General features: G+C 37.9%; 3 pseudogenes; all 3 read right to left on the reverse strand.

Moving 5' to 3' along the window:
• Window positions 1-328: 328 nt before the first annotated feature.
• LOC100348431 (calpain small subunit 1-like) lies at window positions 329-5,539 on the reverse strand (annotated as a pseudogene).
• A 127-nt stretch (window positions 5,540-5,666) lies between these two features.
• LOC103351949 (ubiquitin-conjugating enzyme E2 C pseudogene) lies at window positions 5,667-6,132 on the reverse strand (annotated as a pseudogene).
• Window positions 6,133-19,738: 13,606 nt separating this feature from the next.
• LOC127484818 (EP300-interacting inhibitor of differentiation 1-like) lies at window positions 19,739-20,166 on the reverse strand (annotated as a pseudogene).
• Window positions 20,167-20,502: the final 336 nt, after the last annotated feature.

Consider the following 20,502-nt stretch of genomic DNA (forward strand, 5'->3'; position numbering starts at 1 on the left):
TGATAACTATAACTATATGAATTCTGAATTCTCTAACACTGTAAACATAGTGCATAAACCCCTCTTATCTTTCATGTGAGGACTAAAAAACCAATTAAAATAATAATAACTACATGAAAATGCTAGGAAACAGACATGGGGTTAGAATGCCATGTTGCAGCATGTTGGGCCCTGGCTGTTGCCTCAGAAGCTGTTACTAGGGGTTGGGATAACAAAAAGCCTGTGAGTTGCCAGAATCCATGCAAACATGATCAGTCCTGGGAGAGACAAAAGGGTCCAAGGTGACTCCTACAGCTGGGCAGTAAGGGGGCTGATCTGAGGTTCCCACTCAGGAGTGCATAGTCAGATGCAGCAACTCCTGGAGGTTCACCTGAATTTGTCTAGTGCTATCTTTGTGAAGAGATTTGAAGACACAAAACGTGGTATCCAGGCTGACCAAGCAGCTTATAAAGTTGTCAAAATCCACGTTCCCTCCCTCATCTTAATAGTGTCGGATGATCATGTTGTAGAGATACTCATTCAGGTGGAATGCTGCCTCAAAAGGGAATATCGTCATGTTTTTGAAATTGTATCTACAAATTACATTGAATCTGTTAAAAACTAATTTAAAATAAAAATAAAAATAAAAATAAAAAGGCCCCTGGTAGCTCACCGCTACACATGGTCCCTGCTGGGTCAATGGTCATTGCTATGTCAGTGTCAAAAATGTATGTATGTGGCCTGCTACTCGTTGATGTTGCTCCATGGGTACTTGAACTCCTCAAAGCTCAACTTACCTGTGCTGTCACTATCCATCACCGCCACCATGCTGCAACAAGTGTCAATGCCAAAGCCTATCAGTCTTCAGATCAGAGTGTCAGGTCACAACCTGCAGCTTAGTCCCGCTAAGCCACACTGTCAAAGGTGAGCAGGGCGGCAGCGCCTTTTCCCTCCACAAAGACACCTGGGACAGTCTTCGGTGAACATGTCCGCATTTATTCACAGGCACATACATTATAAAGGGCAGGTAAAAGGGGTGTAATCAATTCTGGGGAATGCTGACAATAGGACAGAATGGACACTGGTGCCAATATGCCTATCCAATCAGCTTGCAAGTCATGTAGCTCCCCAGGTGGGCTTAATGGGCCTGGGCCACATCTGGGAGTTGCTTACCTGATTGGCAGAAGGCGGGAGTGGGGAGAAATGTGCCTGGACTCAACTAACTGTTGAGATCGCCCACAACCACCTTGCTGAAAATATTCATGAGTTCTGTGGGGAAATGTGGTGGAATGATATGGCCATGCCAAGATGGCCACTGGCAAGCAAGCTTGCCAGGAATGCTCAGGAATGGCTTTGTAAACCACCTGGCAATGGAGCCTGCCCGGCAACAGGCTGTGATTGCTTAGGGCATAGACCGCCCCTTGACTGGATTGGCTGCCTCTGCCATATAAGCTGCTGTACCAACTGAAATAAACGAGACTGCGGGTTGCTCACCTCTGGCCCGCTTTCACCCAACTCCCAGTGTCTGTGTCATACTCCATGCCTCTTGCCCCCACTGTGCTCCTCCTTTCAGAACGAATCCACAGCAACACTGTGGCACTGACCTCCATATCATCTACGGCCTGCTGGGCAAACAGTCTCTGGAACTGTTTGGCCTCTTCATTCTCGTTGGCCTCAATGTTGGAATAATCGGTTCTAAGGGTGGGAGTTCAGGGTTGTACTGCACAGCTGCCTGGGTGATGGCTCTAAAGGCTCCACCTGGGATGAGCATGGCTGTTCTACTGCCACTTGCACCTCCCTTCCCCCTCTCCTACCACCGCTGTACTGGTTCCCCTGATCAGGCCTTGGAGAACACACTGCAGGCTGCTGCCCAAACCTGTGCCCAGGTCCCCACCTGCCAGCCACCACCACCGCCTTTTAAGAACAAGTTAACCAGGAACAAGGCTGAGACTCAGACTCAGGACCTGCAGTACAACCAACGTTGTTCTGCATCTTTCCTTAAATTTTCTTAAAATTTATTCTTATTTTCCTAATTTGTGAAGGGGAAAGCTCTAGTCATTGATACATTTATTGTTTTCTCTGCTTTATCCACATTACACAAATATGGATATGACATATTTTATGTTTTTATTCTTTTCTGCTGACCAGAGAAATGTTCATAATGGTGTTCCTAGTTCACCATGATGAAGGAATTCCAGGGTTAAGAGGTAGGCTTAGTAGGCCACATCAATAGGGGAGAAGAACGAATGAGTGGTGTCCCATGTTTCCATTTGGAGGTCTGTAGTGAGGTTAAGATGAGCTGTCTCTATGGCACTGCACAGGTGGAGAGAGTGTGGTTATTTGTCACTGACCCAGATTAAAGCTGCCCAGCTGGAGAAATATCTTAGCACCTGTCCTTTCATCCTTGTTTGCTTTGGTCAGCTAGTCAATTTCTTCTCTTTTTCTTTATTAGTGCCTATTCTGAGAAAGAATGGTTTTGAAAGCTGATGCCTACATCTAACACATTTGATACAGTAGTTTATTTTTCCAAGTGGATTTTCAGTTTAACATACAATATCACTGTTACTTAAATAATGTAAACTTGATTTTCTTGCATTTTATATGACACATTTGATATTTCTTAGTTTTTATTTGACCATGTTGAAATCCACATCTAGATTTATCTCTTGATCCTATAGAAAACATCTAATTATAAAATGAGAATAAGTGCCTTTGGGAGTCTTTTTCTGTGTACACATATTAGTATATACTCTAATGTATCTTTTTTAGTCATTACATTCCATGTTGTTTAACACTATGGAAAGAGAGGGCAAGAAAAATTCTTCACAGTAGACTTCCTGATGGCATTTCCTTCCCTTACTTTTGATCAAACACAAGCATTCAAAAGGCCACAAGCTTTCAATAATAATGATAATAATTAAATAACAATAAATTATGTAAACCATTTTGAATTTTAAACAGGCTTAATCTATGTTTAGAGGGACAGTATGGTTCTGAGGAAACATAATGGTTTAAAATTAGTAATGGGACAAACTCGAATAGTTACAAAGCAATTGCAAAGGGATTGGACAGCTGGGAATGTTCTTGTAACTTAAGAAAGCTACTCATATATTTCTCGTTGTTTATATGCTAACTGAACATGAGAGTGTTAAATATGGAAGGAAAGACACTTCCTGAGATATATCTGGCCTGACTGCATCAGCAGGGAATAGGACAGCTCAGAGGAGAGTTATGCAAGCTCACCCCCTCTCGTGTATTAGTATATTATTTGCACATTCACATTTAAAGTGTAATTAAGCTGTTAAGCAGAGAGATCATTTGTAATTCTAGTAGGTGTACCTATGATTGGGAAAGTGGTAGTGTACCACCAGAAGTACATTTCTTTTCAAACTCAGGGAATTTTCAAAAACTCCTTCTACAACACTAACATAGAAACATAAGGTATTTTGGAACTATAATTTAGGAATCATGATGCAGAGGAGAATTGTATCATCTTAAGTGTGCATGTATACAGATCCGTCCTAAGAAATAGTAACAGAAATGGTACAAGCAATTGAAATACAATTTATTTTAAAAACATTTAGTACACAGAGAGAGAGAGCACTCCTCTACACTGGCTCACTCCTCAAATGCTGGCAATAGCCAGGGTTGGGCTGAGCTGAGGCCAGGAACCCAGTCCTAGTATCCTATGTCTGTGTCAGGAACCTAATTAACTTGAGCCATTACCATTGTCTCTAGATCTGCAATAGCAAGAAGCTGGAATCAGGAGCTAGCGCCAGGAATTGAAACTAGGCACACTGATGTGAAAAGTGGATGTGTTAACTGGCATCTTAACTAGGCTAAACCCCTGCTTTCTTGTGTATGTGTATATATTTCACATTACATGAAATTATTTTATCATATACATATATTAGATAAAACTATACAGTATCCTGTACATAATATTTATATATGTGCACAAAGAAATTGTTAAATATACACAGCCATGTGTGCATAAACTGGGGCTATTTTCCTACTCATTGTCCTAGTAATTTTATTTGTGTTATTTTTTCTTTGTTTACTAAGATTTTAATAAATTTTTACTGTACATATAGTATTTGTTGAATAAGTATAAAACACTATGCCAGAGTTTTGAAACACAAAATTGAATAAGAGATGGCTTTTTCTTGACTAAGGTCACTGTAAACACATGAAATTAACACAAATACATGATTACCCAACAGTGTTATGATACACATAGGCATCTGTGGGGGTTTATAGGAAGTAACCTATTTTTTCTTGGTGATTACTGAAGGCTGAGAATGGCATTGTGGTTTAGTAAAATAGATTAGCCTTCAGAGTCCCAGAAATCAATACTTGAATCCTAATTCTTTCTTTCTTTTTTTTTTTTTTTTTTTTTTTTTTTTTTTTTGACAGGCAGAGTGGACAGTGAGAGAGAGAGACAGAGAGAGAAAGGTCTTCCTTTGCCGTTGGTTCACCCTCCAATGGCCGCCGCTGCAGCCGGCGCACCGCGCTGATCCGATGGCAGGAGCCAGGATCCAGGTGCTTTTCCTGGTCTCCCATGGGGTGCAGGGCCCAAGCACCTGGGCCATCCTCCACTGCACTCCCTGGCCACAGCAGAGGGCTGGCCTGGAAGAGGGGCAACCGGGACAGAATCCGGCGCCCCGACCGGCCACGGCGCCGGCCTTGAATCCTAATTCTGACGTTAGCTTTCAAACTTTGGTCAGATGTTTTAAATTCTGAGCATTGTTTTCTCCTCAGTAAGGTGGAGGTGAAATAGCCTAGCACAGAATATTTTTGTTTGCAGAGTAAGGTAGGCAAACACTTAGCAGAATATGTGGCAATTAATGACAAAATATTTCCTTCTTTGCTTCCAGAAGTGAGAGCATATTAGTTATATATCGCTTTGTAACAAATTATCTTCCAAATTTAGCAGATTACAACATGCATTTATGATCTAATAGTTTGTGTGGGTCAATAATGTGGGTATGGTTTTACAAGGTCCTCTACTTCATGCTTTCTCATGAGACTGCAATTGAGGAGCAAGTATAGACTGGGATCTCATCTAAAGTTTTGACTGGGGAAGGATCCACTGTCAATCTCACATGGTTTTAATTGGCATTCGGTGCCTTTAAAGCTATTAAATTGAAGACATCAGTTCCTTGATGTTTGTTGGCTAGTGATCACCATCAGCGTCTTGCCATGTGGGCTTTTCCAAAATGACAATTTTATTAAACTCAGCAAAAAGAGTGTGTTAGCAAGAGGAATCACCATTTTATTTAATCTAACAACAGAACAGATACTTAACTATAATCTATTGGTCAGAAGCAAGTTACTAGGTTCAGCCACATTCTAAGGAAGAATCTTACAGAATGTTTGTGGAAAAACATAATTAAAATATGTTTATTTTGATATAAAACACTTTGGATCCCACACGTATTTTTCTTATAACACACATCTTTCATGAACCTTTGTAAAACTTCTTATATGTAATGGATGTGAATGCCAAGTCAGGGACCATAAGAGATAATCTTAAAGGCTGCTTATCCACAAATAACATTTTTACAAAAGCAATCAAACTATATTTATTTAATATATAACAAAAGAGCTTAATCAGGGGCTTAATTTAAAAAAAAAAACTGACAGCAATAACACCACAGGTCAAGATATAGAGTCCAATACAGAAATCAAGGAAATGACAGATATTCTAAGGAAAAACTAAGAAGATGACAGAAGGAGTGACTGGACAGCCCGGGTGAGGTGTCCTGGCTGGAGTCCTGCTTTGAATAAGTCTTTTGCAGATACTTCTTAAAAGCTGTAATGGTTTTCCAGAGCTCAGCCATAGCATGTGTTAAAAAGGCTATCGATGTTGGGTTCTACTAGCAGGTGCTGGGTGGATGGACAGCAGTATGGTCCTAATGTCTTACATGAAAGACCACTTGTCCTTCAGGATATCCAAGTAGATGTTATCCTGAGTATCAATGTTGGGGTTGAAGCAGTTTGTGAGGAACTTCACTATGGGTGCACTACAAAGGAGAGCTTATACCTCAGGTCTTCATATTGTGTGTTCCATGGATGGTCTTTACCTATTTGAAAAGGTTGTCTGATTCAGGGAAGGCAAAATCCTTTGATGCCAGACATTGTGAAGATCATCAGCTCCTACCCACTGTAACCCTGACAGTACCTCTGCTGGGCTCAGCAGTGATGCTGGTGACTGAGGGCTCCCCATTTTGAGAGGCCATTTGGCAAGCGCTAGTGGAAAGACAGGAACTCAGAGAACACGACTGCAACTGCTGCATTTGAATTGTGACTAACAGCATTTAAAATTCCCATTTATTATGTATTTGTTTTATGCCAGTCAATGTGTCAATTGATTCATAGGAATAATTTCAGTTTTTTTCTCATCAATTTAGAAGAAGGTATTAGAATGATTATTATATTCCCTTTGCAGATAAAGTACTTACTAGGACTTAAAGAAGTTAATGTCTTTCCCAGAATCATAGAAACAAGGTTTAAGGGAATGAATTGGGGTCTATCTTTCATTGTAACCTGCAGTTTTCCATTCTCAAGCTATGTAGTCATCCAAGTACACTACATGTTCTAAAATGGTAACATTGGAATGGAGAACTTAATCCCCAGTAACACATTATCCAGATGAGTACATTAAACCTTCCCCTTAGTACAAAATACCTTAACTCAGTTAAATTGCAGGGATTTTAATAAGAAAATATTTTGTGGAATGATGTGCAACATATTCAAAGAATCTTTGCTATTGTAATCCCAGAATTATAATTTTCTTTTGAAAAGACAAAAATGAATTTGGATTCATACATTAATTTGAAAGCATTTGAGGCATCTGACCCTCAAAAAGAGATTGAGAAAATTCTCCAAGGAGTAATTTAAATCACTTTGTTGTTCATAGTTTGTGAGTTGATGGAATGACAAATAAACTGTTACAAGGGAATCTCAAAATGTTAGTGGGAAATTGAATTAAAAGTTTATTTTGTTGCAAATGTTTTTGAAATCCATACATATGAGGAGTCTTTAAACAATCCATGGAAACACATAAAAATCTATTCATAAATTTCAATTTTTCCATCAAAATAAACATTTTAAATTCCATTTCTTTGACAAACTTTTGAAAGGCTCTTGTATGAGCATCATTTTCAAATGTTGTCTGTCTACATAATGTATTTTCCATTTCTGTGGTAATCTTTCATTCCTCCCATCTAAGATTTTGCCTGAAAAAAGAGATCTTGTCGCTCATAGGCAGAACTGAGATTGTTGGCTGGCCAAAGATGTGGTTGGATGCCTGAAGGAATCTTTTGTGGGGGGTTTAGGGAACATCAATATTTATGTTGCTTCATCACTTTTCCAAATAGAAATCAAGAATGAGTTTACCTGAAGTGCTAAAATCAATTCTGGAAAAATAGAATCCAGTTATTCCTTCTGCCTATCATTTTGGACTTCAATAGTTGTGGTTGTGTCAGAATATGTCTGCTTACCAAAGTTTTAACAGTCACACTGAGCTATTCCATATATCTCATTGTTAATATATCTAATTGTTGAATTTGTGTTGATCCCATTTTCTTATGTAATTTTTTTTTTCACAAATCTGGGAGTGAGTAACTTGGCTACAAGATAACGGGATGCATTAAACATCTATTCTGGTAAACCTACAGCCTAAATGATTCTACTTAATTTCAATTACATTTTTAAATCTACTTTAAGTTATCATTATTTTTCTGTTTGTTTAAATAGAATATTTACCTTTACTAAGTGTATGTATTAAAAGTGTGATATTTTGGAGCTGGCGCTGTGGCATAGTAGGTTAAGCCTCTGCCCCCAGACTGGGCATCCCATATGGATGCCGGTTCACGTCCCAGCTTCTCATCTTCTGATCCAGCTTGATGCTAATGGCCTGGTAAAGCAGTGGAAGATGACCCAAGTGCTTGGGCCTCTGTGCCCATGTTGGAGATCTGGAAGAAGCTCCTGGCTCCTGGCTTTGGATCACTCAACACTGGCCCTTGTGGCCTTGAAAGTGAACCAGCAGATGGAAGATCTCTCTCTCTCTCTCTCTCTCTCTCTCTCTCTCTCTTCTCTCTCTTTCCTTGTTCTATCTGTCTGTAACTCTACCTCTCAAAAAAAATCAACTGAATGTTTAAAAAAGTCTGATGTTTATTACCTCATTTCTAATAACTTAAAGAATTACATAAGGTATGATTTTGAAGATGATCTCATGAAGAAAAGTGGAAATTAGGAGGGAATATTAGTTTCTTATTTCTGCAGTAACAAATTACCACAACTCAGGGGCCTACAATAATAAAAATTTAATATCCTACAGTTCTGGATGTCAGAAATCCTAAAATCAAGGCATTGGCAGAACTGCATTCCCTCTGGAAAATCTAGAGGACAATGTTTCCTTGTCTTTTCCAGCTTCCAGAGGCTGCTTCCATTTCTTATCCTGTGACTTCTTTTTCATATGACTCCAAATTTCCATCCTCATATTTCCTACTGTTAATGCTAATCCTTCTGCCACCCTCATATAAGGACTCTTGTCACTACATTGGGCATGCACAGATGTTTCCCTCAAGCCAAGATATTTAACTTAATCATGCTTGTAAATACCCTATTTCCATGTAAGGTAACATATCCACAGGTTTCAAAGATTGGGACTTAGACAACTTTATTTAACCCACCACAGGGATTGTGGCATTTAAGTGGGGATATTCTAGTGATATTTTTTAAAGATGTCCTAGAAATCTCTTACTGATTTATGACAACAATTAATTTGATCTATAAAACAGATGGTTCTTTATGTTGTATCAAATATTGTGTATATGTGATAATTCATATATACTAAATGCAGTGCTGGAAGTTCTTTTCTTTTACTCATATGTTTTGGGGAAAGAATTTATAGAATGGAGAAAATCAAATTTCTAAGAAGATGAAAGTAGGTATAGTTTTATTTCCTCAAAATTATAGAATATGTTGAAATAAGAACCAGAATTGTTTTGTGCAATTCCTAAGGGACAAAAATAGTTTCTAATTAGTGGAGCCACAGAGAGGCAGACTTGTCCCTAGGGATATAGTTTCTAATAATAACAAAGGAAAATTGCTTTAGGAAGTAAAGATGTCTCCATGATCAGAAGAGTCCAAGAAGATCCCCAATAAAGAATCAGAGATGCAAGCTTAATTCATAGATGAATACTTCCCAATCTATGTGAAAGTTTTTGTTAGAATTCAGTAAAATGTTTCTGTGTGGGTGCAAACTGATGAAATCTTTACTTAATATATACTGAATTGATCTTCTGTATATAAAGATAATTGAAAATGAATCTTGATGTGAATGGAATGGGAGAGGGAGCGGGAGATGGGAGGGGTGTGAGTGGGAGGGAAGTTATGGGGGGGGGGGAGCCATTGTAATCCATAAACTGTACTTTGGAAATTTATATTTACTAAATAAAAGTTAAAAAAAAGAAAAAAAAGAATTCAGTAAAATGAAAACTTAAGGAAAGTCTCATGATTTTCTCCCAGAAATAATTTAACCTAGGACTGATGTGGGTAAAGCCGCCACCTTCGAAACCAGGATCCCATGTGGTCCCCAGTTGAATTCTCGGCTGATCAACTTCTGATCTAGCTTCCTACTAATGGCCTAGGAAAAGCAAAAGTATATGGCCCAAGTGCCTGGGTCCTGTACCTATGTGGGGGACTCAGAGGAAACTCCTGACTCCTGGCCCTGGCTTCAGTTTAGCCCAGCCCTAGCCATTGCAGCCATTTGGGGAGTGAAGCAGTGGATGGAAGATCTCTCTCTCTATGATTCTCTCTGGCTCTCTCTGCAGCTCTGACTTTCAAATACATAAAATAAATCTTTTTTAAAAAATTAATTAACTTTAAAATCTATGTTCTATTTAGATATATTCTTTCTAGTTTGGGGAATGAAATGATCTTTTATGAAATGATGATAAAACAATAATAATGGTTGTGATTTTACTTGGTAACTAACATATAAACCATATACTTGTCCTCAAAATTTTAATTTTTTGTCTTAGGCCTCCGTGAATTTGACAAATTTGTAACCAATAGCTAGATGAAATCCAGTGTGTCCGAAAAATTCTGAGAGTTTCTGATTATAAGACTCATTAAACTGCCTTTTTTTCACACAATATATAGCTGTTGTTTACTGAATAATTATGGGCAAAATATCCTGCTTGGAACTTTATATCTACCCTCTTCAAATCCTAATAATAAAATTGGTGCTTATTATTTCCACCATTATACTCTTGATAAAATAAAGACAATGGTATTACGTGTCTTGTAGACACACAACTAGTAAGAATTGAACAAATAATTAAAATGCATATTTGTCTTATGCAATTGTGTTCTTTCTTCTTGACATGTGTTCTCCCTAATGATGTTATTTAAAATGCAAAAAGCTACTGTAAGAATGTGCCATTCTAAACTGATATAACTGTACTTATCATGAAAATTTTTTATCTGTACAATTACAGCTATAGATTTTGAAGAACAATTTTGCAGAAGAAATTCTTAGATACTAAAGTAGTTGCTCTTATTTTGTCTCTAGGCAATCTGATATTGTCTGAAAATGTACTCTTGAGCACATTTCCTGTTAGTGAACCTAATTTTTTTCTGAGCTATATATCTATATCTATATTATATCTATCTATCTATCTATCTATCTATCTATATCTATCTATCTATCTATCTATCTATCTATCTAGTGGGAAGTGAGTGTTCATTAGCAGAACATATAAATCCCAGGTTCCTAGAAGCAAATACTCAAATAACTCCAAAATAATGTTAGAACTAATAAATGAAGTTAGTAAAGTCACAGGGTTAAAAAAAAAATCTATGTACAAAATCAGTAGCATTTTATACACAAATAAAAACCTAACAGCAAAAGAAATCAAGAAGCAGTCTCATTTATGAGAGCATCAAAAATAAAACACTTAATACATTTACTCAAATGAAATATATATACACTGAAAATTATAAAACATGATGATAGAATTAAAAAATGATGAAGTAAAATGGAAATACATCCCTTGACTATGAATTGGGAGAATAAATATTGGAAAAGTATCCATACTATCCAATGCAATCTCTATCAAAATCTCAATCATAATCAAAAGCATGTCTTTGTAAAAATTAAAAGAAAGAATAAGAAAGGAAGAGGACAGAGGGTTACAGAGGGTAGGAGTGTGGATAGGAGGGAAGATAGGATGGAAAGTATCACTATGCTCCTAAATCTGTATAAATGAAATACATGAAATCTGTTCACCTTATTTAAGTCAATACTAAAAAATAAATAAAAAAGATCAATGACATTCTTCACAGAAATATAAAAATAGAAGATAAGAATTTTTATGGAACCACAAAAGTCTTGAAATACCCAAAACAATTCTGAGAAAGAAAATAAAGCTGAAGGCATCACACTTAATAAATTGAAATTATTTTGCAAATCTATAGTAATCATAAGAGTATGGTAATGGGGTAAAAACAGACACCTGGATCTATACATTGTAACAGAGAGCACAGAAATTGTTACAAACTTATTCAGACAATCTTTTTTTAAAATTATTTTATTTATTTTAAAGACACAGTTAGGGAGAGTGGGAGAGAGAGATGAGAAAGAGAGAGAGAAAGAGAGAGAGAATCTTCCATCTGCTGGCTCATTCTTCAAATGGCCACACTGGTCGATTCTGGGCTGGATCAAAGTCAGGAGCCAGGAACTTCTGGGTCTCCCACGTGGATGCAGGGGCCTAAGGACTGTGGGCCATTTTCCTATGCTTTCCCAAGTCATAAGCAAGGAGCTGGATTAAAAGTGGAGCATCTGGCACCTGAACCAGCACCCGTATGGGATGCCAGCGTCATAGGCAGCAGCTTTACCAGCTAGACCACAATGCCAGCCCCCAGACAACCAATTTTTGAAAAGTACCAAAAGGACAAAATTGGGCAAAGAGGCTTTTCAATAAATCATGCTGGGAAAACTACACATTCTCAAATGTGAAATAATGAAATTGGAATCCTATTTTATATCAAACACAAACACAAACTCAAAATAGATTAAAAAAAAAACTAAGTGTAAGACTAGAAATGATAAAACTTTTAGAATAAAACATAGAGGAAAATCTTCTTGGCATTGGGCATAGGAATGAGTCTTGAATATCACACAAAAACTCAAGCTACTAAAGCAAAACTAAATAGAGGGGAGCACATAAAACTAACCAAACTTCTGCCCAGCAGTAGACACAACATGTAAGTTTAAGTGATAACCAACAGACTGAGAAAATATTTATTAACCATTATCTGATAAGAGGTTATCATCCAAAATTTATTTAGAGCTCATACAACTGAATAATAGAAATACAAATAATCCTATTAAAATTGGGAAAATATCTGAATACTAATTGCTCCATAAAAGACGTAAAATGAGTCAACAGGTATATGGCTTTCTCATAACCGACTTCTTGAATATGTATGTATATAGGTATTAAGATAAAAAAGTTATGGGGCCAGCACTGTGTCATAGCAGGTTAAAGCCCAACCTACAGCGCCAGCATCCCATGTGGGTGCTGGTTCAAGTCCCAGCTGCTCCACTTCCAATCCAGCTTGATGTGCCTGGAAAAGCGGCAGAAAGTGGCCCAATTACTTAGGACCATGCATCCATATGGGAGACATGAATGAAGCTTCTGGATCCTGGCTTCAGTCTGGCCCCACTTGGCCATTGTGGCCATTTGGGGAGTGAACCAGCAGATGGAAGATCTCTATTTCTCCCTCTCTCTCAGTAACTCTGTCTTTCAAATAAATAAAATAAATCTTAAAAAAAAGAAAATAGCAGGTGTTGCAAACAATGCAGAGAAATAGGATCCTTGTGCATTGTGGTGGGAATATAGTGATGCAGCCTATGTGGAAAATAATTTAGTGACTCTTCAAAAATTTAAGTATCATCAAATGACACAACAATTCCATCTACAGGGATATATCCAAGCTCATTAAATATACACATCAAAAGAAAAACTTGTACATAAATATTCAAAACATTATTAATTTTAATAGCCAATAAGTAGAACAACCCAAATGTCCATAAATGGATGAAATGGATAAATGAATTGTGACATATCCATACAACAGAATATTATTTACTCATAAAAAGGAATGAAGTGCTGATGTATATGACAACATAGATGAAACTTGAAGTTATCATGCTAAGAAGTCAGACACAAGAGGTCTCATATTATAATATACTATTTATATAAAATATTAAGAATTGACAGATTTATTGAGTCAGAAAGTAAATTGGAGTCTTTCAGAAAGTCTTAAATGGCTCTTCCTTAAATATGTGTGCATTTGTAATTTACATTCTTATCTGCTCTCATGTTTCATAGAGATTTGAAACTATTTATAATAATGTACATATTATAGTGAATATTTAAAACTGAAATTAAAATACTGTAAAACATAAATAAGAAAGGAAAGTTTTTGCCAATTGGTCAACAGATACGGTTCCGAGATTTTGGGCAAACTAAGACAAAAGGAGTTATCTCAGTTATAATCCATACAAGATAGCATACCGATTGTTAGGAGACAGAATATTTTCTTGATTCCTTCTAGGAGAAATGCATGATCTTTATGTTAGGGGCTCAGAGTGTTATAATAGACAATTCATATAAGAGGGATTTTACTTAAGTCACTGAATTTTTCAGGTAACTGTTTCTTGCATTGAACCTTGGTAAAGACAGTGTTGATAGATGGTATCAGGTAAGCATGTAAGTGGTATTAAGCAGGAAAGCATTTCAGTCAGGAAGTTTGGTTTATGGGGAAAATGTCAAGTTGTGTGAAGATGTATTCATACCTGGGGTTCAGTGTAGGATTTCTGGTCAGTTTCTTTTGCTAAGCCCACTGGATTTGTGGTGTCCTGATCTCCTATTTATCTGTAGGGTGAGATGTGTGTCAACAAAGAGTGGAGCTTTCAGAAAAACACTCTCCCTGCTTTTGGGATCTTTGAGTCAAAAGTTACAAGTTTGTCATAAAGAAAGAAAATAAGAGAACCATTTTTTCCTCCCAGCAACCCTCTTTGTTGACATGGTTACAGAATGAAGGATGCTAAGAAATGAGACCTGCCTGTGAGAACGAAGTCACTTGGAATTTTACCTTGGAGGTAGGCAAGACAGTTGAATTCTTTCTTTCAATTTTTTAAAGATTTATTTTATTTATTTGAAAGCCAGAGTTACACAGAGAGTTAGAGAGAGAGAGAGAGAGAGAGAGAGAGAGAGAGAGAGATTCTTCTATCTGCTGGTTCACTCCCCAAATGGCTGCAATGGCCAGAGCTGGGCAGATCCAAAGCCAGGAGCCAGGATCTTCTTCTGGGTCTCCCACATGGGTACAGTGGCCTAAAGACTTGGACCATCTTCTACTGCTTTCCTAGGCGCATTAGAAGGGAGCTGATTATAAGTGGAGCAGTTGGGACTCAAATCAGAGCACAAATTGGATGCTGGAGCTGCAGGCTAGGGCCCCTACTTTGACTCTTACCTAAAGTTAAAATAACTTAACATTGGAGAGTCCTTCCAGAGAAACCATTCCACTGACTTGCTTCTCCTGCAAAGGTCACCATGCACTGATGTCCCCTTCTGGAGAGTGACTGGTCCTAAAAATTGAAGTAGCTGGTCACTGAAGAAGACTTAGTTTACTGGGAACTAGGACTGGCCCATCATTCTCCTGAATGTTTGGTGAATTCTAGTAGAAGGCTGATGGTCTTTCCCAGTGGGCTGACGTAAATATCAAGGGTTTCCTCTGGGGCTAAAATGGGAGTTAAATTGGGGTTATTCCTATGAGGGCCTCTGCAGAGCTGATAAAACAAGGAAAATGATTTTCAAGGCTTCTTGAGTTTTTTAAATAGATGATTAATGACCCTGAACTTTGTGCTGATATTTCTTATATTCCATTTAAATAACCTAAAGAAAGTCATTTGTCAGTGAAGTCTGCTGAAATGTAGAATACTAGAAAAACAGATATATAACCTGTTAAAAGCAAACAGAGTATTTTAAAAATACACCCTTAAGGGGCCAACGTTGTGGAGTAGTGGGTAAAGCTACTGCCTGCAGTGTACATATCCCATATGGGCGCCAGTTCTAGCCCCTGTTGCTCCGCTTCCGATCCAGCTCTCAATGGCCTGGGAAAGCAATAGAAGATGGCCCAAGACCTTAAGACTCTGCTCCCACATGGGAAGACCCAAAAGAAGCTCCTGGCTCCTGGCTCCTAGCTTCGGATCAGCACAGCTCTGGCCGTTGTGGCAAACTGGGGAATGAACAAGTGGATGGAAGACCTCTTCTCTTTCTTCCTCTCTCTCTGTCTCTCTTTCTCTTTCTGTGTAACTCTGATTTTCAAAAAAAAATCTTTAAAAAATACACCTTAAATCATTTATGGCTTACTAGAAATGAAATCATACCAACTTACAAATTAGACTAGTCAATATTTAATCCAAGGTATATATAACTTCATCTTAAACCTACAGTATCTTTGTAAAATGAAAACAAAACTCATCTCATAATTGACAATTAAATATAAAGTACCTGCTAGATGTTATATCTGAAATATTAATATTATTAAGATTGTAAAAGCTTAACAGGTTACTACAAACAGGTAAGATTCAAAATATTCTATAATTAGGTAAACACATTCATAATTATTGAATGGATTTTCTTGTTTAGGCTAGAGATTATTTGTGGGAAAACTTTTCAAATAGCAATATTGAAATGAGGAGCTGAAGACTGAATTCCAGAAAACAATGAACAACTCTACAGTACTTCAGTTATTTGCAGTCTTCCCAATCCAGCCCCAGGGAGCCAGACAAATCAATTCCTGTCCACCTAATATTCTTTCTGGTGCTTTCTTCAGGTGTGTACATGGGGAGCAGTAAGGGAAGTCTTTGTTGCACGATTTTCAGAGATTAATCAAGTTTCTGAGGACTCTCTCACCTATCTTGACCCTTTCAAGAATGTTCTTAAAATTGTGATCAAACTTTGTCCTACTCTTCTAGTCTTCTTTCAATACACTCCCAACCCAACTGCCAACTCCCAGTTTTCTTCAGCTCAAAGATTCACTAATAACTTTGATAGTTGTTAACTAAGAACTTAAAGTATGACATCTCCAGCATATTTGCATGTCCATTTGCATGTGGACAATATAAGACCCTCTCTACACTGACACATAGGCACACACACACAAGCACACCTCAAAGTTTTTGACATTTAATAGGATGACATAATAGTGAAATGTCATATATTAATGTATATGGGTGTATTTTGGTATATGCTTCTTTAAACCTATGTCTGCTGGCATGAAGTTTTAAAAATGTACCTCACTTTTGATAGGGAGGAAATAATTTCCAACTCGAATGTTATCTGGAAGAATTTTCCCCCTGAATAACTGAGAAGGCATTTAATCTATAGTTACTCCAATGTTTCACCGTCAGATGTATCCTTCTCCCCTCTCCTTGCCCCTAAGGAGCAGCTGGGGTTCAAATTGCACACTTGTTGGCTCACTGGAATTTTGCTGTTAAAAAATTTCATGCCCCCGTGCATGGATTACATATGGTCTAGAGAAGAACATCTCCATAAGAATGCCATTCCCAAAGCAGCCAGCAACTGGGATCTGTTCTGACATTTGTCCCTTTTTGCTTGTTCTTCATTATGTTCCGCTTTTTGTCATTCACATACAACCTCCATAGCTGTCAAGAACGACTCAGCATTGATAATACAAATATTTCTGGGACTGCTGCAATGCAGCTATTCAATGATCTCTTTATGGAATTACAACTATAGTTATTTTTTACTTAAAAATAAAACATGATTGTTAATATTTGAAAACATTTAAGTGAGTTCTGCCTTAATATTCCTCAAAGGGTGTGTGTTTGTCGGTGGGTGGGAGACAAGCACACTTACGCATGTGCACATGTTGTATATATGGCTCTAAATAGATTGTAAGCTTAGGTTACTGCATAATTATGAACTGTTAAATTGATTGTATTGGTTTGTCAGAGCTGCTGTAACAAAATACCACAAACTGAGTGGTAACACAACAGATATTTGTTATCTTACTGTTTTGAGGTTGGAAGTCTGGACTCCAGTTGTCTGCAAGATTGGCTCCTTCTGGGGGCTGTGAGGAAAAATCGACTACTGGCCTCTCTTCATGGCTTATAGATGATTGCCTTCATGTCCACAGGACATTCTACTTGTATGGAAGTCAGTTTCCAAATTTTTTTTTTATATAAGGACTTGAGTCATATGGGGTTAGGCCCAACCCTAATGAACTCATTTTAATATCTTATTTCCAAAAACACATATTCTGAGGTATTGGTGGTTATGACTTCAACATATGAATTTTAGGGAAGGGACACAATTAAATCAATAATATTGGCTGTGATCTTCCTTTTTTAAAGAAAATCCTTGTCATTCAATTGTATTTTATATTTCAATTCCTTTGAAATAAAAAATGAATCAGCCAAGTTGTGTTTTTATTTTAAATGCAAAACAAGAAACTTTATTAACTCCAATAGTAGTGGAGGTATAACAAACAACAGGTTTAATTGGAGGAGGAGATAGTTGGAAACTTCAGATACTGAGTGGGATTTCTGGATAGATTAAATCCTCTAATGGTCGATAGTACAGGTGTTCATAAACACATTTTAGATATAAGGCTTTGCTTTCATTTGAAGATTTTCACTAATGATTCTTACAATAAGAAGTTCAAATAGTCTTAAAATTGTTAAGTTGAATAAAAACCAAAACAAGTAAAACAAAATTTCTCTAGTATGAGAGCTTTTTCCTTTTAACTTTCAGACACATTTTAATGTCTACACTTTAAACTTTTTTAACACTTATTTATTTGAGAGACAGAGTTACAGATGACAGAGAAAGGTTTACTCCCCAGTTGGCCACAATGGCCTGAGCTGCACTAATCCAAAGCCAGGATCCTGGAGCTTCTTCCAGGTCTCCCATGTGGGTGCAGGGGCCCAAGGACTTGGGCCATCTTCCACTGCTTTCCCAGGCCATAGCAGAGAGCTGGATCGGAAGAAGAGCAGCTGGGACTTTAACCGGTGCCCATATGGGATGCTGGCATCACAGGCGGAGGCTTAGTTTATTATGCCACAGCACTGGTCCCTACACACTTTAAACTTTTTAAAGGTAATCCTATTTTTTGACTTTGAAAAATAGTCATTATAATGATTTTCTTGAATTATGGATGACAGCAGCTTTATAAATAATCAAGATGGATGTGCAAACATAATTTCAGACACTCTTGGAAACACATCTTAAGATACAGCATGTGTAAGAAATATTTCGTTTTCAGTTTGTTTATTCTTTTGAATAGTGAAGAATATTCAACTTATCTTACACTGAAAATTTAACCTTTGATTACCATGACTCAAATAGTTGATAATGTGTAATTTTCAAAGTTTTCCCCATAAGCTTTCAGTCCAAATAAAGATATCTTATGTACAATTTTTATTATGTAATTATTATCAGCGGGCTCTTAAATTGACAGTTTGTCTTGCTTGTGGATTGATTTTGCAAAAACCATCTTTACAGTGAAGCAAATGTGAAAGACATTTTCCCCAATGCAAGCAAAATAATATGAATTAATAATAAAGTCACAAAGTATGTTTTTAATTTTGTAAACAATTTATTTTGAAAGAGTTACAGAGAGAGAGAGGAGGAGGAGGAGGCGGAGGAGGGGAAAGAGATAGAGAAAGAGAGAGAATTTTCTGTCTGCTTATTCACTCCCTAGATGGCCACAACAGCCAGCACTGAGCAGGGCTGAAGCCAGGATCCAGGAACTTCTTCTGGGTCTCCCATATGGGTGGCAGGGGCCCAAACCTTGGGCCATCTTCCGCAGCTTCTCTTAGGCCATTAGTAGGCATCTGGATTGAAAGTTGTTAGGGAACCATTCATGGAGAAAGTAATTGTAGCGCCATTTGAAACAAAGTAACTGTAGCGCCCTTTGAAAGAAAGTAACTGCCCAGTAGCATGCAGCTTGAAAGAAAAGTAGAGTGGTAACCACCCTAGCTGGTAAGATTCGAAAATGGATGGCCTAACTAGAAGGTCTAACCACAAACTGTCGTTGCCATGGCGACGGGACCCTGGGGGGTCAGAATGTGGGCGGGGCTAGCCTCTAGAAACTGTATATAAGGGGACCCTCAGACGCTGTAAACCAGAGGTTGCTCAGCCTCTCTTCCTGGTCTGTAGTGCCTAGTGCCCGCAGGAGTAGGCTTGAGCGATCTCTCCTAGTCACCTAGAGTATCAATAAAGTGTGTTTAGCTTGACCTTCCTCAGTCTCCTCAACTCTTTCTTCACGGTAACCCGGCCAGTTCCCGAAGGGGGAGATCCTGACAAAAGTGGAACGGCCATGACTTGAGCTGGATGCCAGTGTAGCAAGTGGTGGCTTGACCCGCAATGCCACAATGCTGGCGCCAATCATGGGCTTTTCATGTCATCCTTGAAAACAGACTTCAACAGTCATGGTTCATTTTTCTTTTATGATTCTTTTCCTTCTTCATAACTGTCCTATTGCAGTCACTGTCCTGTTGTCCTCTATTCTGAAAAACAAAAATAACTTCTATTTTTGAAGAACAAATTTTTCATTGGCACAAAACTATTTTGAATGAATCCCAAAGAAAGTGGAATATTAGGTCTCTACTCATGCAGTTTCCTCGTCTTCTATCAGCATTTAACTATCTTCAAGCAATAATCTCATCACAACTGAATTCTTTGGTTAGACGATTGACAACCATAAGTGGAAAAGTTCTTCTATAAAGGTTAGCAGATCATATGAGGTCTTCTCATAAAACCTCTGAAACCAGGCATGGAGGGCTGCTTCTCTTGCTGGGGATGTTCCCATAAACATGTTGGCTTCTTCAAGAGCTGTGGATACTCTATAGCCAGCACCATTCAGCTGCTCGTCTTCCGGATAGTCAGGTATCTCGCCTCCTCGCCTCCACTCTTGCTCTTGCAGTCACGGACTGTGAACTACAGGAGGGCCTCAGGAATGGCTCCCAGCTTCCTCTGCCTACCTCCATCTACGGAAGGTCACCCTTGCCTGGCATTGCATCCATTGCAGGTCACTGCACTCTTCATGCAGCTCTGACACCTCTGCCGTGTCTGACATTGTAGAAACGGCTCAGGTTCTAGCACAACACTCCAGTTGTTCATTTTACTATGGCTCCTGTTTTTTCTCTCAGGAGATAAGAATAATGAACTCAATCTTCTGATTGGTGTTTTACATGCAATAAAAATTCAGTAACTATTTGGGGAAGGGATGTCTAGCAGAAGCAAATTGTGGCTTAACAACCTTCCTTGCTTGAAGCCTTTTTTTTGCATTCTCAACTTTCTGTCATTCAAGGTAATTGTGATGGGGCAGTTTGGTAGAATAAGCACATTAAAAAAGGTAATATTAGCAATGGTGATGGACGTATATAATTATTGACATTAAATTGTTAAGTAT

The sequence above is a fragment of the Oryctolagus cuniculus genome, chromosome X (assembly GCF_051225735.1).
Source record: "Oryctolagus cuniculus isolate XC-2025 breed Fujian yellow rabbit chromosome X, ASM5122573v1, whole genome shotgun sequence".
In the NCBI taxonomy this organism is placed as follows: domain Eukaryota; kingdom Metazoa; phylum Chordata; class Mammalia; order Lagomorpha; family Leporidae; genus Oryctolagus; species Oryctolagus cuniculus.